The following is a 15,228-nucleotide window of genomic DNA, read 5'->3' as shown; positions in this document are numbered from 1 at the left end:
CTTGAATCTTGAACTCTTGAACATACTTCAAAGGAAAAAGATGAAACCTTTATTCTTTTTCTACAGTCTATTTTTAGAACCCACTGTTCTCCCCGACAAATGCTCCTTCAAATAGCAATACCAGTGCAAAAAGTCCATACGTATAAATGCTTTCAGTTTATGACTCTTGCAGACTTGAAAACAATTTACATAAAGTATCATGTGTTTTGCTGTGTTTATACGGAAGCAATTTAGATCAATTCATGTTTAAGATGTAGCTCAGGAACTTAGATGTGAGAGGAGGCTACTCACTCTTTGGAGGTAGATATCAAAGGAGATATCCATATGCCCATACAAAGGACCTTGTTAAAGAAAGTACATTAGAGTGCATGGAACAAGAACCTGACTCAATATGGCGATTCTCCCATTCTTAATGCTTTATAAGATCACCTTTTCTTTCTAGGAGATGTGTTTAGTGACCTAGACACTTCGTCACATCTCTGTGGCCTCAACAGTCACCACTAGTCTATCCCAGGCATGTTGCTCAACTTTCTTATAAAATAAGGCTAAGGGTAAAAGCTGCTATTGAATAATTGGTCCTTTGTGTCTGGCTTTTTTCACTTAGCATAATGTTTTATTTTGTATCATGATGTTTTACATTAATTGATTTTCACACATTGAACTGCCCTTGCATTCCTGAGATAAATGCTATGTAGTCATATGATATAATATGTACAATTTTTATGGATATAAAATATCTATATTATATATGTATTTATATCCATAAAACACATATAATTTTTATGTTCTTGGATTCAGTTTATTAGTATTTTACTAAGGAAATTTAGGAATTTTTACATCTATATTAATTAGGGATATCAATCTTAAGTTTTCTTATGTTTGTCTGGGTTTGGAATCAGGATAATTCTGACTTTATAGAATGACTTCAGTAGTATTCACTTATATTTCTTGGAAGAGTTTGCAAAGGATTGATGATGTTAATCATTCCTTAATCATATGATAGATTCACCAGTGAAGTGATCTGGTGAAGACATTTTCTTTGAGAGCAGTTTTTGATTAATTAAATCACTCTACTTGTTACAGGTCTATATTTCCTTTTTTAATTGAAATATAACTGACATTGTATTAGTTTTAGATGTACAATATCATGATTTAATATATGCATGTTATGAAATTATCACCACAGTAAATTTAGTTAACATCCATTATCACACATTTATGATTTTTTTTCTTTTGATGCAAACCTTTAAGATCTATTTTCTTGTCAACTTTCATATGCATAATACAGTGTTGTTAACTGGTCATCAAAGCTCTACATTACATCCTCAGAAAAATAGGGGCACTGAATGAATTTGCGTGTCTTCCTTACTCAGGAACTATGTTAATCTTCCCTTTATTGTTCCAAATTTACTCTGTGTGCAGCCAAAGTGAGAATTATCTACTTTTTCTTGGGTCAGTTTTGTAGTTTGTGTCTTTTTTAAGTAATTTGTCCATCTCACCTAGGTTATTTAACTTGTTATATATAACTGTTCATATTGGGATCCCTGGGTGGCGCAGCGGTTTGGTGCCTGCCTTTGGCCCAGGATGCGATCCTGGAGACCCCGGATCGAATCCCATGTCAGGCTCCCAGTGCATGGAGCCTGCTTCTCCCTCTGCCTGTGTCTCTGCCTCTCTCTCTCTCTCTCTCTCTCTCTCTCTCTGTGACTATCATGAATAAAAAAATAAAAAAAAATAACTGTTCATATTATTGACCACAATCTTTTTTTATTTCTGTAAAATCATTAGAAAAGTATCTCCTCATTCATGATATTAATAATTGTGTAATCTCTCATTTTTTCATGGTCAGTATAGCTAAAGGATCGTCAGTTTTGTTTTCAAAGATTTTTTTTGTATCACTTTTCTATTTACTATTTCTTTTTTTTTCTGTCCTCATCTTTATTTATAATTTATATCTTTTTACCAATACTTTTTATTTTGTTCTTTAAACATAATTTTTCTTAAAGTCTTTAAATGTATTTAAAATATCTTAAAGTCTTTTTTTTCTCTTTTTTTAGTAAGTCTAACATCTGTTTTTTTTCAGGGAGTTTCTACTGATTGCTTTTTCCCCTGTGTATGGTCTATATTTTCTTGTTCCATGTATTATTGCATATTTCTCATTGCATGTCTTGCATTTTTTTGAAAACTGAATGTTTTAAATAATACAATGTGGCAACTCTGAAATCTGATTCTCCTTGTTTTCCTCAGGATTGCTGTTGCTGCTTGTCACAGCTCTTGTTTGTATGTTTATTGACTTTCATTAACTAATTCTATACATTTTATATTATCATGTGTGGCCACATATGTTTCTGCTTGGTTAGTTTAGTATTCAGCTAATAGTTGAACAAAGGTTTCTTTATACTAAGAACCAATAAGACTCTTATATTTGCATGTTTTGGATTTTGTTTGTGTATTGGAGCATGCCTTCAAAACTTAACTAGGCAGTTGGCAGTGCTGCCTTAACTTTTATTTCCTACTTGTACGGAACCTCAAGGTCAGCCGTAGGTCAGACCTTAGAGCCTTCTTAGGTCTTTCCTGAGTCTGAATGAGGCCCTGGGTGTTTGTGCAGTGCTACACAAGTGCACTCATTTCTATATTCCCAGGAATACATTGGACCTTTTCAAAGCCCTTAGGACATCTCATTCCCTGGCTATTCAGTTTTAATCTTTTGGTTTTCCTGTTTGTCCAAACTGTTATCTATTGCCTTGGGTAGCTGGAAAGTTAATTATCTTTAAGGGTTTCCAGCCACTACCCATGGGGAAAAGACTTTTTCCACTGTGTGAATTCCAAGTCAGGTCAGATAAAGATAGTCTTATAAGTGGGACCTTCCAGGGAACTGCCAGACAGGTCAAATAATGAGAATTCCCTAGGAATGATGTTTTGAAGAGTTCCAGTCTTATTCTATCCCCTCTGCTGGCTGCTGGGCTGCTTATTTGCACTGTGGTTATAGGCTACGGTTTTTCAAGGCTACCATGGACCTATGGAGAGAGGGATGGGAATAGGGCAAGTTAATTATTAAGCTTGCTCTTCTTACCAAGATTTAGTCCTTTTTCTTGGATAAACATTCCCTGGGTTGCTGGAAGCCTTTGGTTAATTCCCAAAGTTCTGAAAAAGTTGATTCTGACAATTTTTATCAGATTTTCATTGATTTTAAAGAGAGAATTTTGGGAGTCCTTAACTCTGCTATTTTTGCTGACATTACCCTGAACCGTAAGTTTTAAAATTTCTTTTTAGGAAACTTTCCAGATTAATTGTTAACCCTTCATTCATCTGTTTATTTAGTTGGCCCTCAAATATCTTTTTGAGTGCCCATTATGTCAAGGCATTGTGTGAACTATCAGGATAATGAAGATGATCCAGATGTTGTTCATGGTCTCAAGGAAGTTCATGAATGAAGTGCATAAATGAAAACAGATTTGGAAGTATCAGAAGACGTTAGGAGAGAGAAAGGAACATTTAAATAGTTTCTTTGGAGATGTGCACCTGATGATGAATCCTGCAGGTTTTCTGTGCTTGGAACCCTTTTCCTTGTTTTTGTTCATTTTTTAGTCAGCTTGAATGTCATTTTTGAATATAGATCTTTTAGGCTTGCTCTGTCTGAAGTCACTTTCCCTAACTCTGCTCTTAGAGATTCTCTGACTCTCCTCACTATTTCCTTCATAAGGATTATTTTATTAGTCTATCTATCTATCTATCTATCTATCTATCTATCTATCTATCATCTATCTATCTTCTGCTTTCTTCATCAGAACAGTCTCTCCAACAGCAGGAGCAATGCTTGTCTTGGTCTCTATACGATCCCCAGCTGCCTAGAACCCAAATTACTCAATTATATTCTGAATAAATTTAATGAACAAATATAAGAAGATATTAGATGAATGTCTTAGTTTACTTTTCATTTGCAGCTTTATCACCCATCTCTCTGGACAGTTGATATGAAATGAGTATTTTATGTAAAGAAATTTTGCTCAGTTTCTGCCCCTAAGTTTTGAGTTAACAAAACCCTAGTGTTAGCCAACATCTGATTGTGCTTTGAGACTCTCAGCAGTCTCAAGTCTAGGATTCCACAAAAATGGTAACGAATGCTAACATGTCTCTTGGGTTCTGAACTCTATAAAACATCTTCTTGATTATGATTTTATTTTATCTGTTGATCTTGGGTGAAATATACATTATCAAATTACTGAGGATCTGATGAAGAATATTTTGCTTTGCTACAGAGTTTTTGGGCATAATTCCTGGAAATTGGTCATTCTGTTTTAAATTTTGATTTGCAGATCACTACACATTATTTCAGTTGCCTGTCATAACCTCAAAAATATAGTACAAATATGGAGGTCAGAATGCCTGGATTCAAATCTAGTCTGGGATACTTACAACTGGTTAATTCCTTATTCAAGTTACCAAATTCTTTGAGCCTTTTTCCTCTTTGAGCAAATGACAAAATAAGAATGCCCATTTCATGGAGTCACTAAGGAGAATATGGCAAATGTAAAATACCACGATGTCTGTCAAACTGTAATTGTTTTATGAATCTTAGCATGACCAACACTGATATAATCATATCGGTTATATGAAATTTTATAATCTTGCCATATCATGAAATAGTGACTATTATGACTTTGAGTTTTTCTACTTCTAAATATTAATCAGTGTAGCTTTTTAAAATATCATAGTTTTCAGGCAGCCCCGGTGGTACAGTGGTTTAACGCCGGCTGCACCTTGGGGTGTGATCCTGGGGACCTGGGATCTAGTGCCATGTCGGGCTCCCTGCATGGAGCCTTGCTTCTCCCTCTGCCTGTGTCTCTGCCTCTCTTTGTATCTCTGTGTTTCTCATGAATAAATAAATAAAATCTTTAAAAACATTTTTTAAAAAAAATATCATAGTTTTCGGGGTATTTGAGTGGCTCCATTGGTTAAGTGTCCTACTCTTGATTTTGGCTCAGGTCATGATCTGAGGGTCTTGAGATTGAGCCTCCCTGCCCGGCCTCAGTGCTAAGTGGACAGTCTGGCTGAGATTCTGTCTTTCTCTTTCCCCCTGCCCCTCCCCACTCTTGTGCACATGCATGTGCACTCTCTCTCTGTGTCTCTAAATTTTTTTTAAAAAAATTTAAATATCATAGTTTTCTTGAATGTTTACAGGAATGATTGAATTATTTTATATCAGCTGGCCATCCGTTAAAGGGACTGAATGCAGCAGAAATATAGCATGAAAGTATTTCTAACATCATCCTAGGGGGTAGAAATTACAGCAACAATAATAGCTAACACTTAGATAGCACTTAAAAGTACCAGGCCCTGTTCCAAGTGCTCTTCTTATTGACTCACTTAATCCTTGAATCATCCCTCCTAAATGTTATTATTTATCCCCATTTTAAACATGAGGTAAGTGATGTACCAATTAGGTAACCAACCAAGACCACACAACTAGTAAGTGATAGAACTACAATTTGAACCAATATTGGTTTGGCTCAGGATTTGATAATACAAATTACCAAATCTTATTTCAAAATTGTACTCTGAATGCCTGAATTAACATGCTGAGGTCCAGTTTCCAGCTTAATTCCATTCCAAGTCACTAACATATTAATCTTCCTAAAGCTCACTGCTAATTATATTACATGTGTACTCAGAAAATATTCTTGGAGTAATGTTCATACCTCTGAGCCTGAAACCATAGCCTGATTATTTGATCCATCTTTGCAAGCAGTGTAATAATCTAAACAAGGTGGCCCCTTGAATACCCTCTAAAACGTTCTTCATTTTCTTTCTGTTACACTACTTAGTGTAAATGTACCACTAAATGTGATTCAGTTTTGATGCCTTTAGAGGACGTCACACACAAGTAAACTTGTAGATTAGAAAAAGTATTTTCTAAACTATGTACTTCATTCTTGAGTCAAACATTATAAGTATCATAACCAAGCTGATTTCTATTTTTTTTAAAGATTTTATTTATTTATTGTGACACAGAGAGAGAGAGAGAGAGAGAGAGAGAGAGAAGCATGCTCCATGCAGAGAGCCTGATGTGGGACTCGATCCCAGGTCTCCAGGATCACGCCCCGGGGTGCAGGCGGCGCTAAACCGCTGCGCCACTGGGGCTGCCCAACCAAGCTGATTTCTAAAACAAATATATTATAACTGTCAGGACAGCGTAATTTTCCCCACCCCAAAAATGGTGGCTGATAATAAACACCATAAAAGATAGCTGGCTTGCGGTTCATGTGAGAATCATCTTTCCTTTTTTGTGTACCTATGCCTTCTTCTGACCAAGGACACCTGAACATGTGGATCTCTAATTAATGACCTCTGAGGTTCTCTTCCATTAATCATCAGTCCTTTGGCAGGTTCAACTTCTCCACTGGCTTTTTCCCCTTGATCTATTGCGTTCAGGTATTCTGTACTCAGTATCATCCAGTGGCTTTACATTTCACTCAGAATAAAATCTAGAATCTTCATGTGACCTTGGAGGCTTTTTGTCATCTCAACAATCTCATCTCTGTCACCCTGCCTCCTCTTTATTTCACCTCAGCCATATCCATTCATTCATTGAACAAATATATTTTTTTTAAGATTTTATTTGTGTAATAATGAAAGACACACAGAGAGAGGCAAAGACATAGGCAGAGAGAGAAGTGGGCTCCTTGCGGGGAGCCCAATGTGGGACTTGATCCCAGGATCCCAGGATCATGGCCTGAGCCCAAGGCAGGTGCTGAACCACTGAGCCACCCAGGCGCCCCTTATTGAACAAATATTTATTGAGCTCCTATTATATGCCAACAACTATTTTAGGAGTTTGGGATATGCAAGAAAACAAAAATTACTTCCATTTTGGTGCTTACATTCTGGTAGGGGAGACAGACAATAGCAGTGTCCACAAGAGCCAAACTATGGAAAGAGCCCAGGTGTCCTTCAACAGATGAATGGATAAATAAGATGTGGTATAAAATGGAATATGACTCAGCCATCACAAAGAATGAAATCTTGCCATTTACAATGATGTGGATGGCATGAAGGTATTATACTAAGCAAAATAAGTCAGAGAAAGACAAATACCACATGATTTCATTCAGATGTGGAATTTAAGAAACAATAGATGAACATAGGGGAAAGGGAAGGAAAAATAAAATAAGATGAAAACAGAGAAGGAGACAAACCAGAGGCGACTCTTAACTCTAGGAAATGAACTGAAGGTTGCTGGAGGGGATGCGAGTGGGAAGATGGAATAGCTGGGTGATGGATATTAAGTAGGGCACAGGATATAATGAGCACTGGGTGTTATATAAAAGACTGATGAATCACTGAACTCTACCTATGAAACTTAATAATAGACTATATGTTAATTAATTAAATTTAAATAAAAAAGTTGAATCTAAAAAAACAATAAGTGTAACGGACAAGTAAACCGTAAAATATTAGATAGTGACCAATGCTGTGTAGCAAGAAATCAGAGCAGAGCAGAGGGGATCAGATCAGGTGGTAGCATTCAGTAGCTGGATCAGAGTGGACCTTATGGCAGGTGAGATTCAGGCAAGGACTTGAAGATGTTTAGACGTTAGACAAGCAAGTATCTAGAGGAAGAGCTGGTTGGGGTCAGAGGCCACAGGTGTGGCCTCACTGTGTTCTCACAGAATTTTCTTTTCTTTTTTTTTTTTAAATTTTATTTACTTATGATAGTCATACAGAGAGAGAGAGAGAGGCAGAGACATAGGCAGAGGGAGAAGCAGGCTCCATGCACCGGGAGCCCGATGTGGGATTTGATCCCGGGTCTCAAGGATCGCGCCCTGGGCCAAAGGCAGGCGCCAAACTGCTGCGCCACCCAGGGATCCCCTCACAGAATTTTCTTAGATCAACATCATCAGTGGCATTTTGTGGCATTTTATCCAGAGAAGAATGTGAGCATATTTCTAACAAATGAGAAATAACTTGATTTACCATATTAGGACTATATGAAGAGGAGATGTCATGGCTTTCATTTCCACTGACATTTTTCCCTTCTCTTGACAAGCGTATGCCTAGTCCTTCCTAGTTTCCATCCCTGCAGGAACCTGCTATAATCATGGCTTCCAGACTTCCATTTTCACCTAACCTCTGCCACCAATGCATGGATATTTCAGATGTAAAAAGTTCACTGAGGGATGCCTGGGTGGATCAGTGGGTTAAGCATCTGACTCTTGATTCTGGCTCAGGTCATGATCTCAGAGTTGTGAAATCGGTCCCTGCATTGAGCTCTGTGCTGTGTGTGGAGCCTGCTTAAGATTCTCTCTATGACTCTCTTCCACCCTCCCTTTCTAAAAAAAAAAAAAAAAAAGGTTCAATGCAAGGTGATAGCAGTAGAAAATCCTGGTGGATGTGTCTTCTCTCCCTCATTTGAGCCCCTTTCCACCACTGGAGATCACAGCCCTTCCCCTCCTGTGGCTCCACTCACTTTCCCAATAGCTGAACTTTGTCGTTCCTACTTTCTTTTCCATGTTAGTCACTCTGGTTACTCTTATAATTTATCAGCAAGGTTTCTTAGAGGCAGCTACAGACCCTAATTATAGCTGATTTAGTAAAACACCAGATTATTAAAGGTGATGAGTTCACAGAATTTATGGGAGGGTTGGACAGCCAGGCTTGGAGGAGACACCACCTGAAATCCTGCTCCAGATCAGTCTGCAGACCTGGTGTGGCCAGCACAATTCTGCCACTAATGCTAAACACGTTGTGGCGATGGGCACAAGATGCTGATGACCGTATGTCTTAGGAAACTTAATCCTGCAGAAATTGCAGTCGCTGCCAGAGAAACCTTTTTCAGACTCCACTCCGTTATATTACTAACTCTTGACTCAAAGCCTGGGTTGGTTGATCTGAATGGCAAACTTTCCTTCATGGAAACATCCTAGCTTCAAGAGTGGCAAGGAAAGCAAGAACCTGGTTTCCTGACTCCATGATGGCAGGCAGGCTTCAGTCGAAACATAGGATTCCGACATTGTGTAGTCAAAACTGATAAATATCAACATGTATGGGTAATATATCTTTACATATGTTTGTGAGTATAGGAAATTATCATATTTATTAGATGACTATATCAATATACTTTTATAAATATAAATACATTTCATCAATATAACCATGTACTTTATATCTGTATATCTCTATGTACATGTACCTATGCATCCCTTACCTGTTTCCAGGTGAGATGACCCCTTGCTGATGGATTCCAGGAAAGCAAAGTACAGCTGTCTTCTCACTTTTCTCATGAAACTTCATACGTATATGAACTATGAATTTTAAAAAACAGTGCGATCATTAACTGACACAGCTTTGTGTTAACCAAAGACAAGTGTTCATCTTCTTTATCTGTTTATTTAAAAATTTGCACACTTGCCATTGGAACCAACTTGCTGTATGTGTTTTGATAAACAAAGGGAACATTTTTTTTTTCTTAATCTCTTCTACTTCCTATAGGGGTTTGTCTGTTGAACTTTGCTGAACTATTCTAAGAATAAAGCTAAATTATTCATATTTTTACTTTAACATTCAACTATGTACTATGCCATATTTGATTTTATTTAGGTATTTGCATTTTAATGTAAATGTCATTCCATTGGCCTACCATGATGATTTACTTCTTTTTTTTTATTTTACTTAAAGTGTAGGAATACATGTTGATATGCTTCTTGCATTTTTAGCTCCATTACTTTGTATTTTCAAGATAACTACTAAAGGACTACTGGGTCATAAAAGATTAACCAGCGCAGCATAAACAGTCAGATTTATGGGCAACTGACCAAAAGCAATCTCAGGCATTAACATTTGGGTCCTGTTTAGACTATTATAAAGCAATTTTACTTTCTAATTCTGGACTCCCATGGTGAATGTCTGCCCGCCAGGAGAGGGTCATTCTATCTTAAAAATAAAACAAATAAGAATGCAGCTGAAATTTTTAGATGGTTGTATTGGCCCTTTCTACCTATTCTTTTTAATCTAGGGGAACATTAACAGCTTTTTTTCCATTCAGTTTTGCTGTGTGTTTATTTAAAGGAAGAATTAATACAATTTTTATGTCCACATACAAGGAACCAAATTAGTTAATAGAAATGCACCTACATAGAAATGATCCCTGTATTACATAAACTTATCATTTGTGCATTGTAAAACTTATCATTGTGCATTGTACATTACCAGATTTTCATTGGCTTACAGTCAGGAACTTGATTCATGAGTTTCATTCTGGCCACTCACTAATAGTGTGACTTTGGATACAGGAGAAAATTTGCTCATTGCCAATCATTGTGTTGTGATTTAGCAGCAATCCTGACTGGAGATGTACTGACACTGACACTTTTGAGTGGCCAGATGCTATTATGTGGTGACATTGACTTACATGGCTACACTCACCATACACTGATGAGAAAAGATTCTGTCTCTTTTTTTAATTATAAATAAATACAAAAAACTAGCAGAGTGATAATTGAAGTTCTACCTGTGGTGATGTCTAGGCAAAGTCGATGTTGTTTGTATTATTTTAATTAGTTCATCAGTTTTACTTCATTGCATTTAAACATTTTCATTTATTCTTGAAACCTTATGTACAGTCACTTCTTACCTATATTATATTATATATTATATATTATATTACCTACATTATAATTTGTATACAACTTCCCTCCACTTGAATATGCCTCAATATTATCTTGCCAACCAATGACAACATTCTTGGAGGATTCCATTTATGACATATCAAAGACCTAAATCCCTCCAACTAACTGAAGAAGCTTCCTCTCATATCCCCTCTGCAACCTGCAGAGTTCAATGACTGATAGTCAATGTTGTATCTCTGATAGATTCTTAGCTCTTTGTTGCCCAGAATATTGAGAAAAGAGATGAAGTGGCAGAGCCAAGGGCACTTCAATGGAGTCATGAATAGAAGAAAGTTATCTTATTACAAAATTTAACTCCCATTGGTTGCTTGACAATATGAACTTAATACAAGGTTTTGGAGGCTGAACATCATATGGGAAATTTCTTGCATAGCCTGTTTTCCTTTGCTGGCCCAATTTTTTTTTTTATGTTTTTATTTAATTTCAATTGGCCAACATATAGTATACCCTTACTTTCAGATGTAGCGTTGGATAATTTATTAGTTGCATATAACACCAGGTACTCATTTGGGTGATATCATGCTAGCCCAGCTTTTTTAAATACTGGAATGGACCCAGCAGACATTCAGTTATGCTGGAGTTTTTCACAAACTGTTTTTTATTCATCAACCTTGAAGACCATACATCGATTACCTGAGAAAGTATTTATTAATGCAGGACATCCCATCTGGAACTCTTCTGTTCCATTCTAAACATATAATTTGTTGCCTTCTTTTCCCCTTGACCTTAAAGACAAGATGGTCTCACTTTAAAACTCACAACTTGTTTCCAATCCCCTACCTGAGACATAAAAGCCAGGGTGAAACTTGCACACGAGATTTCTGGCCCATGAAAGATTTCCCAGGTGGCTATGTTTCCTCTAGCATTTTCTGCCTTTCATACCTGATGTGTGTCTTCTGATGCTCTAACTCAGGAGATTGTATGTGAAGTCACTCTCTCTTTTATTGCCTAGCTTCAACAGGCTGAAAGAGATCCCTCAGATAGCTGTAGATAATTTGATATCCTGTTCAAATTTACAAGCTTGGAGACAGGTCCTACTCTGGTGCATCTCATTTTATTAAGTCTTCTGTTATCTCATTCGGTGGGCACTGCTCATCTGCTTTATTTATCCTCTACATTTTTCATTCTGACATGGCTCTTTTTTCAATGTGTTCTGTTAGAGGATGATTCAGGAATTTGGATAATCATTCTTCCCCTTTAGAAAATACTAAGGTAAAGGCCTTGAGGTCAGTTTGACATCTCTCCAGAAAACATCATCTAAAAATTCAGAATCCTTATGTAGAGTTTACAAATAAAGAGTATTTGTAGGTCAAAATATATTTAACATTTTATCATCTACTGGCTCTTGTTTTCTTTAGTCAATGTATCTCCCTTATATTTATTATCAGTTGAACTGTGTCTTTTATTCCTTGAAAAAGTCACTGTAATCATAAAGCAGGCTTCATTTCATATTCCAGTAAATACGGAAATTGATAACCTTTTTTCATTATACGAAAGAAATATTTCTGGAAATAACACAAAGTATTATTTTTTCAGAGAAGAATCATATAGTTGACTTGGTACAATGGCATTAAACTTTTCTTGAGGGACGCCTGGGTGGCTCAGCGGTTTAACTCCTGCTTTCAGCCCAGGGCATGATCCTGGGGTCCTGGGATCAAGTCCTATATCAGGCTCCCTGCAAGGAGCCTGCTTCTCCCTCTGTTTGTGTCTCTGCCCCTCTCTGTGTGTGTCTCTCATGAGTAAATAAATAAAATCTTTTAAAAAAATTTTTCTTAAAATGATAGAATGGGGGCAGCCCAGGTGGCTCAGTGGTTTAGCACCACCTTCAGCCCAGAAGGTGATCCTGGAGACCCAGGATCGAGTCCCACATCAGACTCTCTGCATGGAGCCTGCTTCTCCCTCTGCCTGTGTCTCTGCCTCTCTCTGTCTCTCTGTCTCTCATGAATAAATAAATAAATCTTAAAAAAAAAAGATGATAGAATAGGATTTGAGGTATTTTTATATGTGTATGTAATGGAAGAAAGGATGGGGGGGAACTCTGTCTGTTGGTTATCAACTCCTGGTCTTACGCCAGTAATAATAACCTCTTTTATCAGTAATAATAACCTCTTCTATCAGTAATAATAACCTCTTCTAAACAACACTGCATTCCTTGGTATCTTTCTTTGTAAAAAATATATATATTTATTTATTTAATTTACAGAAGGAGCACAAGCAGCGGGGAGGAGCAGAGGGAGAGGGTAGGTTCCCCACTGAGTGGTGGGCCTGATGCGGGGCTCAATCTCATGACTCTGAGCTCACCACCTGAGCTGAAATCAAGAGTCAGGTGCTTAACTGACTGAGCCACCTAGGCACCCCCTCCTTGGTATCTTTCTCAGTCCTCTGTAATCACTGCCTCCTTCAAGGATAGTCAGTCTATGGTTATAAATGTCAAACTGAAGTCACTGAGCAGAGGCTGCTTCCAAAAAGTTATTGCTGCTAATGTTTCAATAGATGTCAGCCAGAGTACGGTGCACTGGTTATCGATGCCAGAGCAGGATTCTAATAAGCGCTTCTGCCCATTGCAGCTTGGTATCAGAGTCTTTAGGAAAAACATAGTGCAGTGAACAACACTTCCTTTACATAGAGAAGAGACAGCAAACTCAGCCTCGGTAGTAGATATAGGTCCCTCACAGCCAGTGGATCTCTCCCTAGCTTACCCCTCTTGTGCTTCAGTAGGAGGGATCTTGTGCCCTCTCCCCTTGGAAGGACAGATAAAACAGTGAGGTTGGCCAGATGCCATAGGTTGCCCATGCTTTAAGCAGAGACAAAGGGGCATTCACTGTGCCTGAAACAAGGGAGGATGTTCCCACGCAAGGTGGGACCAGCATGGCTGTGTGGGCTCTTTATTTCCTGGTGAGGAGTACTCCAGGCCCAAGGCTCTTTCTTATGCAGCTAAGTTGAAGTCCAAAGACTGGATACATCAGCCTGGCTTTCCCATTGATAGGAACATGCCTCTTTGGTAATAAAATTTTATCTAAAATCCTTCAGATGCCAAAACTGATGTTTATCCCTAGAAAAATCAAAAGAACCAGAGCTGGAAGCTCCAAAATCACTCAGAGTTTGGAAGAAGCTGGTGGCTAGAAGGGGAAAGTGAAGCTGTGGTTTGCCAGCCTCCGGCCACAAACCTAAAACTCCTAGTGCTCACATTCCCAGAATCTCTGGACAATCTCTCAGAGGATTCTTTGCTTTCTCATCTGTATCTACTACCAGTGCCTTAAGATGCCTTTTTTTTTTTTTAAGCCTTCCTTTTTATTTGACATCTGTCCTTCCTGTTCATTTAAGTGGTATTTTTCTTGTATAAAGAAATTGGGTTAGGACATGACCTATATAGAGGACTTATAACATTTTATAAAAATATAGTTTTAAAAAATACAACCTAAATAAAGAAAAAAGCACACATGTTCCTGGACAGAAAGATTTAATATCATGAAAATACTAACCCTTTTCAAGTTCATATGTATTTAGTCAATTTTAATGAGAATTCTGATGGATTTGGGGTGGGAGAAATTAGCTAAATGACTTAAATATTTTTTATTTAAAATGTAAATAAAAGTAAAGGTAAATAAAAATTACTGAAATTATAAAATAGTAATATGATATGTCCTACCAAATATTAAAACTTTTTATAAAGCTACTGAAACAAAAAAGAACATAATTGGTAGAGGAAAATTGATGAGCACAATCCTTATTTATTTTCCTTTTGCCAACAAGCAAATTCATGATATTTCAAGACTAAAAAGAAAATTACAAGAAAAAAAATCATTTTAAAAATTGTTTTACATTCTTGAGGCAAAAGTTTGAACTATCAACATTTGTGGGGTACCTGGAGGGCTCACTTGGTTGAGCGTCTGACTCTTGATTTCAGCTGAGATCATGATCTCACCATTGTGGGGTCGAGCCTCTCATCGGGCTCTGTGCTGGGTGTGGAGCCTGTTTGGGATTCTCTCTTCCACTCCCTCTGCTACCCCCCCACCCTGCTCACTCACATGCTCTCTCTCTCTCTTAAAAAGAAACTATCAACATTTGCAATGAATTAATATTCTAGAAGCCTACAGCTATTGGAGAAACTATATCTATAAAGAATTTATAGGAAACTGTGGTGAACTAAAAGCACTTTGTAGACTACCATATACTTCATAATCTTTCATCTACTCTCATTTTGCTCTTGATTTTCTGTATTACATTCAAACAAATCTTCATCTCACTAAAAATTTCCAGAAATCTGTAAATAGCACATTCTTACTACCTTACTGTTAAAGGGTCATCTGATATAGAAACCCATTATAAATAGTATTATCTATTTTAGGACATTTTATCTACTCTTATTCTACTTGAGATATGCTAACTTTTTCTAGTGAATACAGGTTTCTCCTGGGAAGACAAGAGCAATTTTGTCAATCTAAGAAAATATTCCTGGAGTAAATTAGAGGCTAAAAATTGAATTTTTGAACATAATTTATCCTATTAAAGTTTTTAAAATTCCTGAAGTGAAGGAATGGATATA

At 37.1% G+C, this 15,228-nt stretch overlaps 1 protein-coding gene and 1 non-coding gene across 3 annotated transcripts in view; one reads left to right on the top strand and one right to left on the bottom strand.

The window, feature by feature from the left end:
* CYP39A1 (cytochrome P450 family 39 subfamily A member 1) overlaps positions 1 to 15,228 on the top strand; it is an 89,154-nt gene that overhangs the window by 31,134 nt on the left and 42,792 nt on the right. The gene's annotated exons all lie outside the window — the stretch shown is intronic.
* Positions 1,329 to 1,433, bottom strand: LOC112914284 (U6 spliceosomal RNA). Its single transcript, XR_003233830.2, has one exon. It is a non-coding gene; the product is annotated as a U6 spliceosomal RNA (small nuclear RNA).

This window comes from Vulpes vulpes, chromosome 1 (genome assembly GCF_048418805.1).
Source record: "Vulpes vulpes isolate BD-2025 chromosome 1, VulVul3, whole genome shotgun sequence".
NCBI classification, from domain to species: Eukaryota; Metazoa; Chordata; class Mammalia; order Carnivora; family Canidae; genus Vulpes; species Vulpes vulpes.
This window is presented reverse-complemented; position numbering and strand designations above follow the sequence as displayed.